The 15,552-nt window shown below is 33.6% G+C and overlaps 1 protein-coding gene and 1 long non-coding RNA gene across 15 annotated transcripts in view; both read right to left on the bottom strand.

The window, feature by feature from the left end:
- The window catches only part of LOC111415120 (Rho GTPase activating protein at 19D), a 177,934-nt gene that overhangs the window by 57,429 nt on the left and 104,953 nt on the right, over nucleotides 1-15,552 (bottom strand). The window lies entirely within an intron of this gene.
- Nucleotides 1,129-3,377, bottom strand: LOC139429153 (uncharacterized). Its single transcript, XR_011639843.1, has 2 exons — nucleotides 1,258-3,377; nucleotides 1,129-1,198 (listed from the first exon to the last, which is right to left on the bottom strand). It is a non-coding gene; the product is annotated as an uncharacterized lncRNA (long non-coding RNA).

The raw sequence follows: 15,552 nt of genomic DNA, 5'->3' as shown, positions 1-15,552 counted from the left end.
ACTAGATGGAAATTTTATAAAAAAAGTTTATTTTTAGCTTTATTCTAAAACAATAAGAAATAGACCTGTCGAACCCTATATTTTTGTAATCAGAAAAAAATAACGAATTTAAAAAGAGAATAATCAGTGGTTGTTTCCATTTATAAAAACGAAAATTCTCATGATATCTCAAAATCTAAAACCGAAAAATTTTTTTTGACTACGTCATGAAATTCTCTGTAAAAAAGTGTCCATATAATGTCGTAGTTATAATACTCCACCTATAATAATAACCAAGATAATTGCACTTATTGGTTTTACGATATTTTCAATTTTGGCCTCTAGGGGAAAAACAAAAGACGATAGCGCTATGAGGTTTTCGGCATTAGGAGTTTCTCGAAAAACGAAATCATGACATGTAAGCTACTTTTTTTCTAACTCTTATAGTTTCCGAGTGAGCCTATTCGGACATCGAATTTGAACCACCCTGTACATAAAACATTTTTTTCAGGTGAATACATTTTGTGTTTTGACAGTTTCTAATTGTCAACGCAAATTTCTATTTTCAAGTGTTACGGTGTTACCAACTGCTGCATACCTATTTCCCTACATTGTCAAAATTTATTTTATTTTTGTTAAAAAAAAAGGATAAAAACGCGAATTACAAAAAAAAGCATAAAAAACACGTTTCATAAGACTTAAAGCACTCATTCATTAAATTTGAAAGAATTCAATTTGAATTCGTGCACTTCAAACGTGTCTTACGAAACTTGTTTTTTAATATACTATAAGAACATGTAAAGCTCGTTCAGTCATAATCTGTCTAATCTCTTGAATCCAGAATGTATTTGGACTACCTCTCCTTCTTCTATGTTGAGTTACATATTCTAAAGCTCTTTTTGGCCATCGGTTTTTGGTCATCACATGTCCATACCCGTATCTATACAGGATGATTTATGAGCTCATCATCAAACTTTGACATATGATAGCTTGGCTAATCCAATCACCAAAAAAAAAATGTTAATGAACATAATATGTCATTTCAATTATTTACGAAATATAAAGTTTTCTGCAGCGAATTTATTAATATATCACGAAAGTTATCCATATTCATCAAAATAGTTAATTGAATTAAAATTTCTCTTAATATACTTTTTGATGTTGTTTTATTTTAATTGTCCTAATCGATTTCGACCACTTGGTCGTCCTCAGAAGACGTCTACATAACGTACAATTAAATTAAAATTAAATAGAATATAATAATATAAATAAACTTACGTCAGAAACGGTACACATAAATTAAAAAATTCTCCAACATGAATATTTTTTAGGTATTATCTGTATTTTCACGTGTTATAATACAGTGCGGTTGGAGGGTTGGAGTTATAGCGAGGTTATGTTAAAATTGATAAACAGAACTTTGAGAGGTTGACCTTGATAATAATACAGTATTAATTTAATGTAAAAAATCACATTTCAAACAAACGAATTCAACTATCATCAATTTTGGTTTTTGAATTTCTCGTTTGTAAGATAAGGGTCCTTTAAACATAGATATAGGGGTGTATATTGAGGTGTTATTTGGTCGTTTAAGATCGTTTTGTTTGGGTGTTTATGTATGAACTTATTTATTTCATATAATTCCATAATCTCCATAAAATTTCCCTTATCTAGTCGGTGTAAAATTTTACTATTTTTGTCTTCGTCGAAATCATGGTTTTGGAACATTAGGTGTCTTCCAAAATTTGAGTTCTCTTTTGTTTTGTGTTCTCGAATCCGTTGACTAAGATCTCTTCCTGTCTCTCCTATATAGATTGCTCCGCAAGTGTTACAATCTAATTGATATATACCGCTTTTCTGCAAATGATTTGTTTGGTCTTTGTTATTTATTAGAATATTTCTTAGAGTATTTTTTGTTTTAAAAGATAAACATATATCGTATTGTTTAAATACGTTTTTAATTTTGTGGGAAATTTTTCCAGGAAATGATATTGATCTATATGTTGTATCGTTCACTTTTGTGTCATTGGTTAGAGTAGTGATATTATATAAATTGGTTTTGTGTTGTATTTTGTTTATCAGTTTATGTATTCTATGTTGCGGAAAATCATTTTTCATTGCGATCTGCTGTATGATTAGAAGTTCTTTTTCTGTTTCTGTTGCTTTTAGGCTTGAGTTTAATGCTCTCCAAATGTACGCTCTAAAGGCAGCATATTTCTGCGATTCATCGTGGTATGAGTTATAAGGTATAATGCAATCAGTCTGAGTTGGTTTGCGATATATTGAAAATTCCAAATTTTTATTGTTTTTATGTATGGTGAGATCAAGGAAATTTATAGAGCTATTTTCTTCTATTTCTATGGTGAAGTTAAGATTTTTATGTAATTTGTTGATGTAATTATGTAGGTCATTTATATGTTTTTCGTCTTCTATTATTACCAAAATGTCATCAACATATCTTCGCCATAGTTTTATGTATTTTCGGAGAGGATTGCGGTCGCTCATTATTTTTTCAGTTTCGATCTTATTTAGAAAGATGTCACTCAGAATTCCACTCAAAGGAGAACCCATTGGTAATCCATCTTCAAAACCATAAATGGTATTATTGAATTGACAGAAATTCTGTTTAACACATTGTTTAAACAATAATTGTATATTTTTAATGTCTTCATCATCATTTAATGAGTCTTGAATGATTTCTTTAATTATTTCAGTGGTCTCCAAAACAGGTACATTTGTATACAGGTTAGAGATGTCAAATGAAATTATTTTGTAGTTGTCTTCCATTTTTATGTCCTTAAGTAGCGAAATTAGTTGGTTTCTATTATTTATTGTATATTCTGGTTTGAATTTAATGTCATTTTTAAGGAAATTAACCAACCTTTTAGACAAATTGTAAGTGCTGGAATTAACGCTGCTGATTATAGGTCGAATCGGTTGGCCTTCTTTATGCAATTTCAATAAACTGTATAGTTTAGGGGTTTGAGGGTTCATTGGAAGGTTATATTTATAATTACCTATGATTTTTTTAATTGTGTTTTCACATGTTTTTACTAGTCGTTTAGTTTCTTTGTGGAATGCCTTTGTAGGATCTTTCTTAAGTTCTTTAAATTTATTGTCCTGAAGAAATTTTTCTGTTTTATCTATATATTCTTCTTTTCGCATCATTATCATCCCGGCATTTTTATCACCCGGGGTCACAATCAGATTATTGGTTTTTATCTTCTGTCTTATGTCCTTGATTATCTTCATTGTCCTCTTCTCCTCTCTTTCTTCGTTCTTACCGCTATGTCTTCTATTTCTTTCTTCTTTTATAAGTATATGTTGAATGTCTTTCTTTATTTTATTACCTTCTTTGTGTCCTATCACTGCTGCCTGGATTTCTATTGCGGTGTATGGTAGTGTCGTTGTCGCCTTTGGAGCAAATTTCATTTTAAAAAGTTCAATATCTTCGTAATAAATTAAGCTAGAAAAACCAAAGTTGGTATACGTTATGAGTGTACCAACTTTGTGTAGCAAATTGAACTCAATTGAGGCATTTCAAAGTGTTGATTAAGGGTGATGGTATCTTAAATTTTGACAGATCTTTTTAACCTGTTGGCGGATTTTATACATTACTACTTCATTTCATGTGGAATTTAATTCTAAAACTTTTTTTACTCTTAATATTTTTTAAAAAACTTTGTCGTTTTCATAAAAAACTTAAATAACTAAAGACACTTATTTCGTAATGTTACTTAAAATAAGCGAAAATTCAGTAGTCGGCTATGAAATTGTACGTCAAACTTGACAAATAGGTTATAAAATTATTTGACAACAAGGTTTTATAACCTATTTGTCAAGTTTGACGTACAATTTCACAGCCGACTACTGAATTTTCGATGATTTTAAGTAGCATTAACGAAATACGTGTCTTTAGTTATTTGAGTTTTTTATGAAAACGACAATGTTTTTTAAAAAATAATAAGAGTAAAAAAAGTTTTAGAATTAAATTCCACATGAAATGAGGCAATAATGTGTTAAATCCACCAAAAGGTTAAAAAAATCTGTCAAAATTTAGGAGACCATCACCCTTAATCAATCCTTTGAAATGCCATAATTGGTCTCAATTTGCTACCAATTAATACCTTCAGTACACTCAGAACGTATACCAAATTTGGTTTTTCTAGCTTAATGTATTACGAAGATATTCAATGATTTAAAAATTTAAGACCCAACTTTGGAGGCCTATAACTCCTCAGGGGTACAATTTAGTATAAAGATAAATTGTGTTAAATCATCTTAATTTATTGTCCTCTACCTTAATTTATGTGAATCACCCTGTATATTTCTTGTTGTTTATGCAGGGACATGTCCTGCTCTGTGTCGGTTCTTATGTGAATCACCCTGTATAATAATATATGTTGGAGCTTCTTGGACACAAAACTTCGTTTTAGGGACAATTTCATACTTTGAATGTCAGATGCTTTTAAGTTCCCCTGAAAACGTAACTGAAGCATTAAGGAATGTATTTTTATGTAAAAGACACATTTTTTATTGAATTAAACATTAAAAAATTTTAAATAAATTTTAACAAAACTATATTTATTTCTTCTTACCAGTGTTTCAAAAAAATATTCTAAAATTAACCTTAAAATCATTTGAATCGAAATAAAAGAAACAAAAATCAACGTATTTACCAACAATAAACATATTAAAAACCAAAAATCACTGTTCTATAGCACAATTCAAACTTCAATTTAATTGAATCACATTTTTCCTTAATAATTTTTTAAATCATTGTTTATATTGGCTTCAGCAGTCTCAAAATAGCACATGTTAAAAGAATAAAGAAGCCGAGTATCATCCGCATATATGTGTGGCGTACAATGATTTAAAACATTAGTAAAGCCAATAGTGGAAATCAGATACAGCAGAGGCCCCAAAATAGAGCCCTGAGGGACACCGGATAAAATTTCCGCGGGGTTGGATTTCCCACTATTAAACGCTACAATCTGCTTTCGATTAGACAAATAACTTTGTATAAAATGAATTGAGTCCAAAGATAAACCAACGTAATGAATTTGAACTACCTCTCCTTCTTCTACGTTGAGATACATATTCTAAAACTCTTTTTGGACATCAGTTTTCGGTCATCACATGTCCATACCCGTATCTTTATAAAAAATTTAAGAACATACAAAGCTCGATCAGTCATAATTTGTCTAATCCCTTGAATCTAGAATGTATTTGGACTACCTCTCCTTCTTCTATGTTGAGATACATATCCTAAATCTCTTTTTGGGCATCGGTTTTCGGTCATCACCGGTTTCTTTATCGTGTATACACCGTTTTAGTATTATTTAGTTTTTTGTCATTAACCACTTAACAGATATTTAATGCGTAGATGGAACGACTAGGTTGCCAACTAGTAAATTGAAGAATGTTTATGACATACCGTTAATCCGAGTGTACTTTGCTGAAAATACTCTAACGACGACGACCAACGGGGACTGCGAAGGTAAGCGAAACGATAAGGTTGAGGTCGCGCACAACCGAGCTTGTGGCCATAATCGCCATTGCGGCAATTAACCATTGCACTAACGCACGCATAAATTACGCTTTACCACCGCGTCGAATCGGCCTGCAGAAGTAGAAGCCGTTTTAATAAGACCCTCATTAGCTACGAATAAATTAACGAGATGGATCAGCTTCAATCGCCGACATTGAAAAGCTGTCGTTACCATCTTCGCGGTTCTTCCAGCAATAACATTAATTCTATTTTGCTTGATTTATTAGGAGACTAAGAAAGAGATGGTTTATGTGATTTCGTTTCTAAGTGAATGATTATAATAAGATATTGCTGCTACTTTTACTATTGAGGGTTTTGTATAGGTTGGGTGAAGTTGTCCTTGATATTATCGCTCCCACATCTCTCAACAATTGGATTGAGAGTTTTTAGTATTACGTTGGAATTTACATAACTACATTATAAGAAAACTGTGGTTGTTCTTGATTTAGATTTTATATAAGCCTACTTTTAGTGTATTATAAATTCATTTAAGTAAAATAACATTAAAGTTATTACGAACATTAAAGTTTATTAAGGTAACTGTGACACATTACTGGATCGCAAAAACCTACAAAGCCATCCGCTCCCATTTTGTCGCTTTTTTCGTTTCAGTTTCAGTCCGCAGATCGTGTTACTTCTTAAAGCCGTTGTCTGTTCGACTTTTTTTTGTAAAATAACCGGCCGATTGTAGTAGCGCCGATCAAAGGACAGATTCCGATGTCAACGTGGGATACAAAAACTGAAGACGTTCAGTTGGCATATCTCTTTAGCAAATCTAGATTCACAACCAAAACAAAAAAAAATAACTGTATCAGGTGTTTTAAATAATAACTGGTTTTTGGTCGAATTTTTTATGCTTTATGTCACTTCTTTTAAATGACAAAATTAATAATGTTAATGAAGTATTAAGGAAGTATACAGTGGATTTTAAATAATTAAGTGTAGAAATTTAACCACAACTGGAGATGTAACGAAAGGCGTTTTTCATCTGATATTAAATTACATTATACATCAAACCTAATTTCGAATCTTTAGTTCAACGACCTTCTTGTTTTAAATTGAATACCAGACGTTGTCAACAGCTTATGGAACTGTTGACTATATATTAATTGGTTGAACGGATTATGATGGAAATAAATCGTAATCGCCCACCTTACAAAGGCACCTGTTCTAGACCTTGATGAAAAGAGAAAAAGCTAATGATGCGTACAGGTTACTTGGAGAGATAGAAATCAGCGTCGCGGTCCCAAAGGGGATTCTCGCGACGATCTTGCAAATTTCAAAGAAAGTGCGACTCCTTTTGCAAGGATTTACCACACGCGAGACTCGACGTGTCATCGCTAATATGGGCATCGATCACTTTTATCTTGGTGAGCTAATCTCGGACGCTTAATTAGTGTGCTTGGAAACTCAACCCGTCCTGTCTTTCTTGTGCGGAAATTTGCTTTTTTCCGCTAAAACTGGTCTCGAGTCTCTCTCTTATCGTATGAGGTCTAATGAAAAAAATGTCGTTACGTTACTCTTTGAAGTGGTGAAAGTGAAACATCATTCTTCTAATTAAAACCACAATAAAAAAAAAGAACAGATTTCAGTAATGGAACTCATTGTTAATCTCACGCAATGTTATTTGTTCTAAATGATGCGATGTTACTATTACAAGTAATTAAGTGAAAGCTATTTTTTTTTGTAATTAATGTGTTGGTTTTTTAAATTACACATTGATAAAAAATAAAGAAATCATTGAAAATTACATCGACCCACTTTTTCTTCTTCCACACGATTGTGGTCACAACGATTAATCTCATTATTCTTTCACTTCCGTAAGATTTCGTGCGAGCACCACACTGACAACATTCTGCCCAATAATACAAAATAAATCTTGTAGGAATCTCGATTTCCAATAATGACATCCTAATTGAACGTGTTTTTGAAACCAGGACATTTGTGAAAACTTTTCAATGCAACCCATAAAATAGGATGTAAATAAATATCAAATCCGGAAAAATTGTATTAAATTTGTTTAATTTCGTGTCGTGTAACATGGTCTAAACAGTCTGGTAATAAAAAAAAATGTTAATTGCAGCGCTGATGATAAGTACCTTAAACAGGAAACATGCGTCCGGGCCTGGAGCTTTGTTAAGCATTAACCGAAGCGTGAGATTTAAACAGACATCTTATAATGGACCACAAACGTTAAGTAAATGAGGGCGAAAAGAAAAATATTAATTTAAAAAAATATAATTTTATCCTATTGCATAAAATATGGGGTAATTGCTTGTTTAAGATAGAAAGCTTTGCCCCACTTAAAATAGACCACACCTTGACATTGAAGGTAAAACGATTTTCCATGTCGAGAAAACTGATGTATATACTCCAATTCGAAATAAACTATAAGCACGCAACTAGTGGGTTATTTATTGGATTGCTGGGACATCTGGTAAAACATTCCACGCGACACCGTAGACTGACTGAAACTAGCTACTGAGAGCCACACGAAACGAGAGCTAGGAGTACGTGTGTCAATCATGTCTTTAATCGGTCGATAACTGCCTGGAAGGCTAATTAATTGGCGCGATATTGAGTGCCGTAAATTTGGCCATAATTCCGTAGTCGCCATGTCGTGTAATAAATAACTTAGTTCCGCCGTAAGTTTATTGGTGGAAGTGGTTATCGAAAGTGGTGTAATATAGTAAAGTACGTTGAGTTTGTGTTGAATCAATTTGTAAAGGATGAGAGATAATTTGTAATTGTATTTATTCGCGTGTACGGTGTGAGCTCCATATTTTGGAATAGTTATACAGGGTGTCTCAGCGAGACCGGTCATTAGACGTTTCTGGGGTTCTGGCGAAAATAAAAATTTGAGAATTCAGACTTAAGTATTATCAATTACGATCTCTTCGTCTAAAATATTTTCAGATTTCTTGCACTTCCGGTTATACCGGAAGTCGCCACCAACTTTGTTTTTTTAAATGGAACACCCTGTATATTTTTACATATTTGGATTTGTCTATTTTCAAGGTTTATAAATAACTTTACTTTTTGCAATTTGATACGGTTGTTCTCGAGTTATTCGAATTTTTCTAGAAAAATCTGCTCCAGCAGACATTTGTTCAAAAAATCAGAAAACACTCCATTTTTGGGATATCAATTTAGGATTGAGAACATGCTTAAGCAACATGATGGAGTATGTTTTGGTGCCGAGAACTGCGGTCTAGAACGTTTGATCACTTTACTATGGCACGTTAACTTTTCAAAATTTGGAAGTACCATAACTTCATTTTTTTAAATGGCACCCCCATATTTTATTTCTTAGTCGTCTTCGGTGTCTCATTCTACATCTTTTATATCGCATATGGCTCATACCTAATATTAATAGTTTGGGAGATAATTAGGGTTTTTTGAAAAATGCACACATATCATATGGATATTTAGCCTAGTGTGCCATGAAAAACAAGCCTTCTCAATGAGTTCTTGTCAAAGACTCACTTGTTTACGTCACTTGATGCATGTGAGCTAATAATTCTCCGTTATGTCCCTTAATATTAGTACTGAAACGAGTTAAAATCGCTAACAATAACGAAAGTAATATTTACACAAATCAAGAAATTCTTAATTTAATTTTTTTTGCATGAAATGCGCGACAAAGTTCGTAGTATGATTCCCAGATCTTCTTTGGCAGCTCGAATTGAGGTGTTGGGACTGGGCTCGAAATAAGCCAAGGTATTCACCTATTCCGTTGCATTATCTACTACATTTTTTGCTCAGTTTAACACGTGATTAATTCGTCCAAAATGCAAAAAATTTGCTTCTATTCCTCTAAATTTACCTTTTGTCATCGGAGATAAATGTGGATAATTTTCATTAAACATTCTTCAAGTTCTACTAAGAACTTTGTCGCACTTTTCGTGCACAAAAAATAAATTATGGATTTCTTCATTTGTATAAACATTATTTACGTTAATAATATCCATTTTAACTGGTTTTAGACTCACAAGCATCAAACAACCTAAATTAGACTTTGACGTTTATCAATAAGTCATTAAACATTTGTTTTCCATGGCACACTAGGTTAATATTCATGTGATATGTGAGCATTTTTCAAAAAACCCTAATTATTTCTCAAACTATTAATGTTAGGCATAGGACATGTCGAATATAAAAGGTGTAAAATGAGACGCCGAAGACGACTAAGTAATAAAATATAGGGGGTGCCATTTAAAAAAATGAAGTTATGGTGCTTCTAAATTTCGAAAAGTTAACGTATCATAGTAAAGTGACCAAACGATCTAGACAGCCGTTCTCGGCACCAAAATATACTCCATCATGTTGTTTAAACATGTTCTGAATCCTAAATTGATATCTCAAAAATTGAGTGTTCTATGATTTTTTGAACAAATGTCCGCTGGAACATTTTTTTCTAGAAAAATTCGAATAACTCGAGAATTGCTGGTTCAAATTGCAAAAAGTAAAGTTATTTATAAACCTGCAAAACAGACAAATCCAAATATGTAAAAATATACAGGGTGTTCCATTTAAAAAAATAAAGTAGGTGGCGACTTCCGGTATAACCGGAAGTGCTAGAAATCTGAAAATATTTTAGATGAAGAGAATGTAATTGATAATACTTAAGTCTGCATTCTCAAATTTTTTGTTTGGCCAGAACCCCAGAAACGTCTAATGACCGGTCTCGCTGAGACACCTGTATATAAAATTTTAGATTTCTAATAGAAATCAACAGTAGTATTATCATTAATTTAAAGTCAATAATAAACCACAACAACAAAATATTAAACCGCAAACCGCAATTTTTTATTTTTTTAATTTATTTCTTATAGTAGATAATAAAACTTGGGTTTTTTTACAACCAGAAATGAAAAGGCAAATATTTTAAAATACAAAGATCCAAGAATAATCGTGACTAGTGACACACTAACAAATCGTGTTTCTAATATGAAATTGGGCCAACATTGTTTATTGTAAATAATACGGCCGTTGCTTAAGTTAATCATCCGAGCAGAGTCGTTGAGTCACAGAAACATAAACAGAGATTCGCTAACAACAACATCCAGAACATTTTATACGACGGCAATTCGTCATGGTTATTTCGCAACATTACCCGAACGAAAACGTTTATGGATTCTAAAGTTATCATTTTTGTGATATACTCTATCAATAGTGGCTTAGTCCAAGCAGGAATGTGATGCCGTAAAAAGCAACTTACATAGAATGGAATGCAGTCCTTGAGAGCCAGTTTCACTTCGAATCTAGCATAAAAGTCCTTAAGGAACACCCGGGCAATTACGCGCACACAAGATGCACTCGTAGTTCTGTTGTAAGTTTTTGAATGCCGCGCCGAGAGAGAAGAGATGTTGCAAAACTCAGGCGGAGGCCGAATAAAACTGGGGGAAGAAACGCACAAAGCGACTCTCGAAGGACGATGAAGTAATTTTTGCCGAGAGGGAGATACAACGCTCTCTGTATAGTATACGGCTAATCGATATTTTTATATGTAGCGTAGAATATAAGCGTATATTAAGTCTTAACTGATTTTAGTTGAGTTGCTTGGAAACTTTTTTTGTAAAAGAAAAGGTGATGGTCACAACATAACAATATCAAAGCAAATTTTGTGCATGAAAATTTCCGATTAAAACTATTGACATGATGTAGTATTTTATAAGCACAAACAATAGAACGTGACAATAGTAAATCTACAATCCTAGTGGCATTTGAATTTGCTTATTTCTCCCACGTTTCAACGGTAACTTATAGAATTCCGGCGTGCAATTCCCTGTAGAAGTGTGATTCACGCTTTATTGCATCAGCAATCAATACCACCACACCGGAATGGGGAAAGAGCTCACGTCGAGATAAATAAACGTGATTGTTGAAGATATTTTTTTCAAATTACCCCTGTTGTTGTAACGTCTATATAAAGAGCGAATAAATCTGTCAAGGTTTCAATTACCCTGTGGTGTTCTTTCTAAATGGCTTACAATTGTAGGTACGTCGTTGTGGTTAGCATGTGTTTGGAGAAAGCCCATTATAAAAGACATTTTGAACATGTAAAATCTGTGTACCAAACGATTTTGATGTCAACGTACATATAAAACAAATGCCGTTACTTAACAATTAGCATGTAAACGATATCTTTAAGCTTTCGACAAGAGTTTGTTAAAGAACGGAAACCACATGACGTTGTGGGGAAAGGTCAGGAACGTGGGCCTTTTCAGATTGTGTTTTAGATGTTTTGCAAGATGCAAAGCGATGTTTTCTAACGATTAGTTAATGAAAATTATGTCTTTATAATAAGTAGTAATAATTGTGCAAATATATCTATTTTGAAAGCTCCTTATTCAAAGCGTGTGGATACGTTGTCTTGTATCTGTGCTTATAATGTAAATGAGTTAATAGTAATAATATTTCGGAATTAATTAATTTCTTATAGCGGTTGGTACAAAAAAGAAAGGACTTTAAATCTGCCGGAAGTACTTATAAGAGTTGTCCATTAATGTAGATATTTCTGTTTTTACTTATGATACATCGTTTGTAATACCTCCTTCTATGAATCCTGGCACCAACTCATGCATACATAATGATTATACGAAGTCTACAAGAAACAAGCTAATTTAGATATGTTGTGACGTTAGTAGTGGATTTGCAAATTTAATAAATGTATAATTGACTTTTCGAACAAGGTTAAATATTCGCAGGTTAATAAGTTCTTTGTCCCAAATTTCCTCACATCACTGGTATTTCTTTATGTCTGGTGTACAATGGAGGACGGCCGGTGTGCGCGTTGATGCTGGATTGATCACCATCATTTGTGGCAAGAGCATCTCTGACGGGACGAAATGGACGTTTAAGTGTGAGAAATTGTGAGCCCGCCACGCAGTTGACCTTCACACAGTGACCTTTCGACACCCGACTGTCTCAATTTGCAGACGCTGGAGCCATCACCCAGCTAAGTGATTTCTTTATAAAACGATAATAAATAAGATTGTATAAAAGATCATTAAGTTATAAACTTTTTACCATTCTATAATTGGCTTTTTTTTGGCGATTATGTATGTAGGTAAGTGGATTCAAGAATAAAGGGAAAAAATGCCAAGCTCATTACGCGAGTATTCGGTACACAAAAACATCGTGAATTAAAAATGAATGTACTCGGTATGTTTATGTCCATTACCATACAACTGTCAATTAGGGTACATGAAGCAGTCACGATTTTTGCCTTGTTCACATTTGTTATAAATTAAAATCCTGACACAGAAATATAAAGACTTGCTTCTTTCCAGGAAGTATATTTACTTGATTTTTACCTCTACAAAAAAAAATTAATGAAAAGATCTATATCCTTGGAATTAACAACGTGCGCAAATCGCTAAAATCAAATTTGTTTTCATTGTAATCCGATGCCGTCATAGCCCGGAATGTCGAATATAAATAAACGTAAGAGTAAATATTTCTCTAGTGGTGTAACAATTTATTATACTTAAAGAGGAGTGGCGCAAATGAGAAGAGTCAATTTATTTTTACATTATGCGATCGATAATTGAGTAGCCACTGATGTATTTAGTGTAATTTACGTTGAAAAATGTTTTCTGTAAACCCAAATAAATTAACGTAGAAAAAAATTTTTCTTAAAATATTAACCATAATTTTAGTGGTGCCAACTTACTTGGCGTCCTTTTGTATTAAAAAGAAAGTGGACATTGTTTAATTTAAAAGCCGCTTAATGACTGTGATGCCGATTGGAAGGTTTATTATGTGTTAAGTCTAGTGGCGTACATAATGTCTAAATTAGAAATCGTTCTTGGTAGGCACCACTTTACCACTTGTTCAAAACGATTGTTAGCTACAAAAACTTAACAACTAAGGGACTACAATCGGAAATATCTCAGGTATGTAATGATCCGGAACTAATTAATAAGTGCCTTACCCTATGTGCTACACTAACATCAACCTAAACGCCTTAGGCCCACTTTTACCACCTCTTGATAAATTTAACCGATAGATAATTACCATGGTTACAGCGGTTTTAAGCGCTCTCATTGGCTAAGAGCGTCAATTTATCTATCGGTTAAATTTATCAAGAGGTGGTAAAAGTAGGCCTTAGGCCCACTTTTACCACCTCCTGATAAATTTATCCGATAGATAAATCCAATTCTTAGCCAATGAGAGCGCTTAAAACCGCCGTAACCATGGCAACTATCCTCTAGATAGTTTATCAGGAGGATGGTAAAAGTGGGCCTTAATCTACTACATTCTACATCGTCTCTCTCAAATTTTAGCCGTGGTCGCTATATGTTTTCCTACCATTTATATAGTATTCTTATGGTGAGGTAATTTGTTGTATGACGAAGAACGAACAACACCTTTTTAACATTGCAATAATTAATAAAATTTAATGTGCGAAAGCCGCCATATAATAAATTTCGAAAGCACCATTTGCCCTTCCAGTTCACTTTTTTGGCAATTACAAGTTACTTGTTAAAAGTATTGTTTATAAAGTCAGTAGTCCGCGAATTACAATCACATTAACCGAATTTCACTGTTAACAGGACCGTGTAGAGTGACGCATTAACAGTTTGCGAGCAACGTAACTATCCCGTTAAATTCTCAACACGTACACAAAAAAAAACTGCGCGAAAAGTAAATTACTATTTAACACGGCCGTAATCCGTTAAGTAAACAGTTGTTTGTAAAAAAGGGAATCGATTAATATTGTAAAGAAAAATAATCCGGATATTTAATCTAAACGGAGAAAGTGTCGTAGCCGTATCGAATTAATAAATACACTGTTGAGGTAATTTTGTGTAAAAAATTCTATTATGCAAAGCGGAAAAAAGAGATGGATGACGGTTACAGACGGTGACAAGACGGTTTTAAAGCCGCGATTTAAAATTCCGCCAATATCCATACAATGAGAGGTATCCGCAAAAACCTTGGCCATTGTTGTCTATAATATATTTGCTCTTGACTTTAAATGTCATTAAGATAAGAGAATTAACCTTTAGCGAGACGCATAATATTAGCACCGAGAGTACAACCTAGGAGAGACACAACAAAAGAGACCGGCACAAGACACTCGGAGAGATTGAGATACGCCCAATGTACTAGTCTGAATGCTGTATTAATTGTGCTTGCTGCTACACGTTCAACTGAATAGGTCAGTAGAACATGTAGCAGATTGATACTGCAAATTGAATACAAAATGTAAGAATACTTGTCGTCGCTATTGCGATTTTCTATTTGACTGCATCTTACCTCTTTTGAAGGTAAAATCTATTCAACCTACATGTGAATAATTACATCATGATAATTTTAATAATAGATCTTATCTGATCGGGTTAGATGCTATCAATTATCTTCAAAGTCATAAATAAAGATTTTTTTAAAGAATAATAAAGTCTAGTTACTTGTATAATGAGGTTCTACGCAAACAAAAGATTTCTTTTTTTATTCCAACAATCGAAGGTTTATCCATTAGTGTACGTTTTCTTGTATCCACCTACAGCCCTCCTATTGAGTTCAGTCAAAGGTATTCCGCCAGTTTCCATAGCGAGGTTCCCCCTTTAGTTGGACCTGCGGTCGTTACCGTGCTAAGTTGGTCCGCGAGGTACATAACAGGCCACCTGTACGAGGGCATATACGGAGACCAAGAACAGTTGCCGCGATGTGGCGAGGAGCTATTATTAAAACCGTTTGCCGAAGAGACAGGGTGAAGGCTAACAGCCCGAGTCGGCGAAGGACGCTGAATTAAAACCAGATAATTGTGCCGGCGTTCAACCGCTCTTTTCTACGGGAGAAGAAACGCGATACGACGACGACGTGGAACATGGAGATTGATGTCGAAGGGGTCCTTTTTTCGCGTATGGATATACTTCACTGTCCCCGAACGGTTTACATTATCTCGTTTGAGACGGCGAAGACTTTAACTTGACCAAACAAAGGTTTGTTTGGACAATAACCAATTAATTTTCATTTTCATCACGTGACCATGAGAAGTTTGCAGATTTCCG

The sequence above is a fragment of the Onthophagus taurus genome, chromosome 2, assembly GCF_036711975.1.
Source record: "Onthophagus taurus isolate NC chromosome 2, IU_Otau_3.0, whole genome shotgun sequence".
Lineage (NCBI taxonomy): Eukaryota > Metazoa > Arthropoda > Insecta > Coleoptera > Scarabaeidae > Onthophagus > Onthophagus taurus.
The sequence above is the reverse complement of the archived record's forward strand: the minus strand, read 5'-3'. Positions and strand labels throughout refer to the sequence as shown.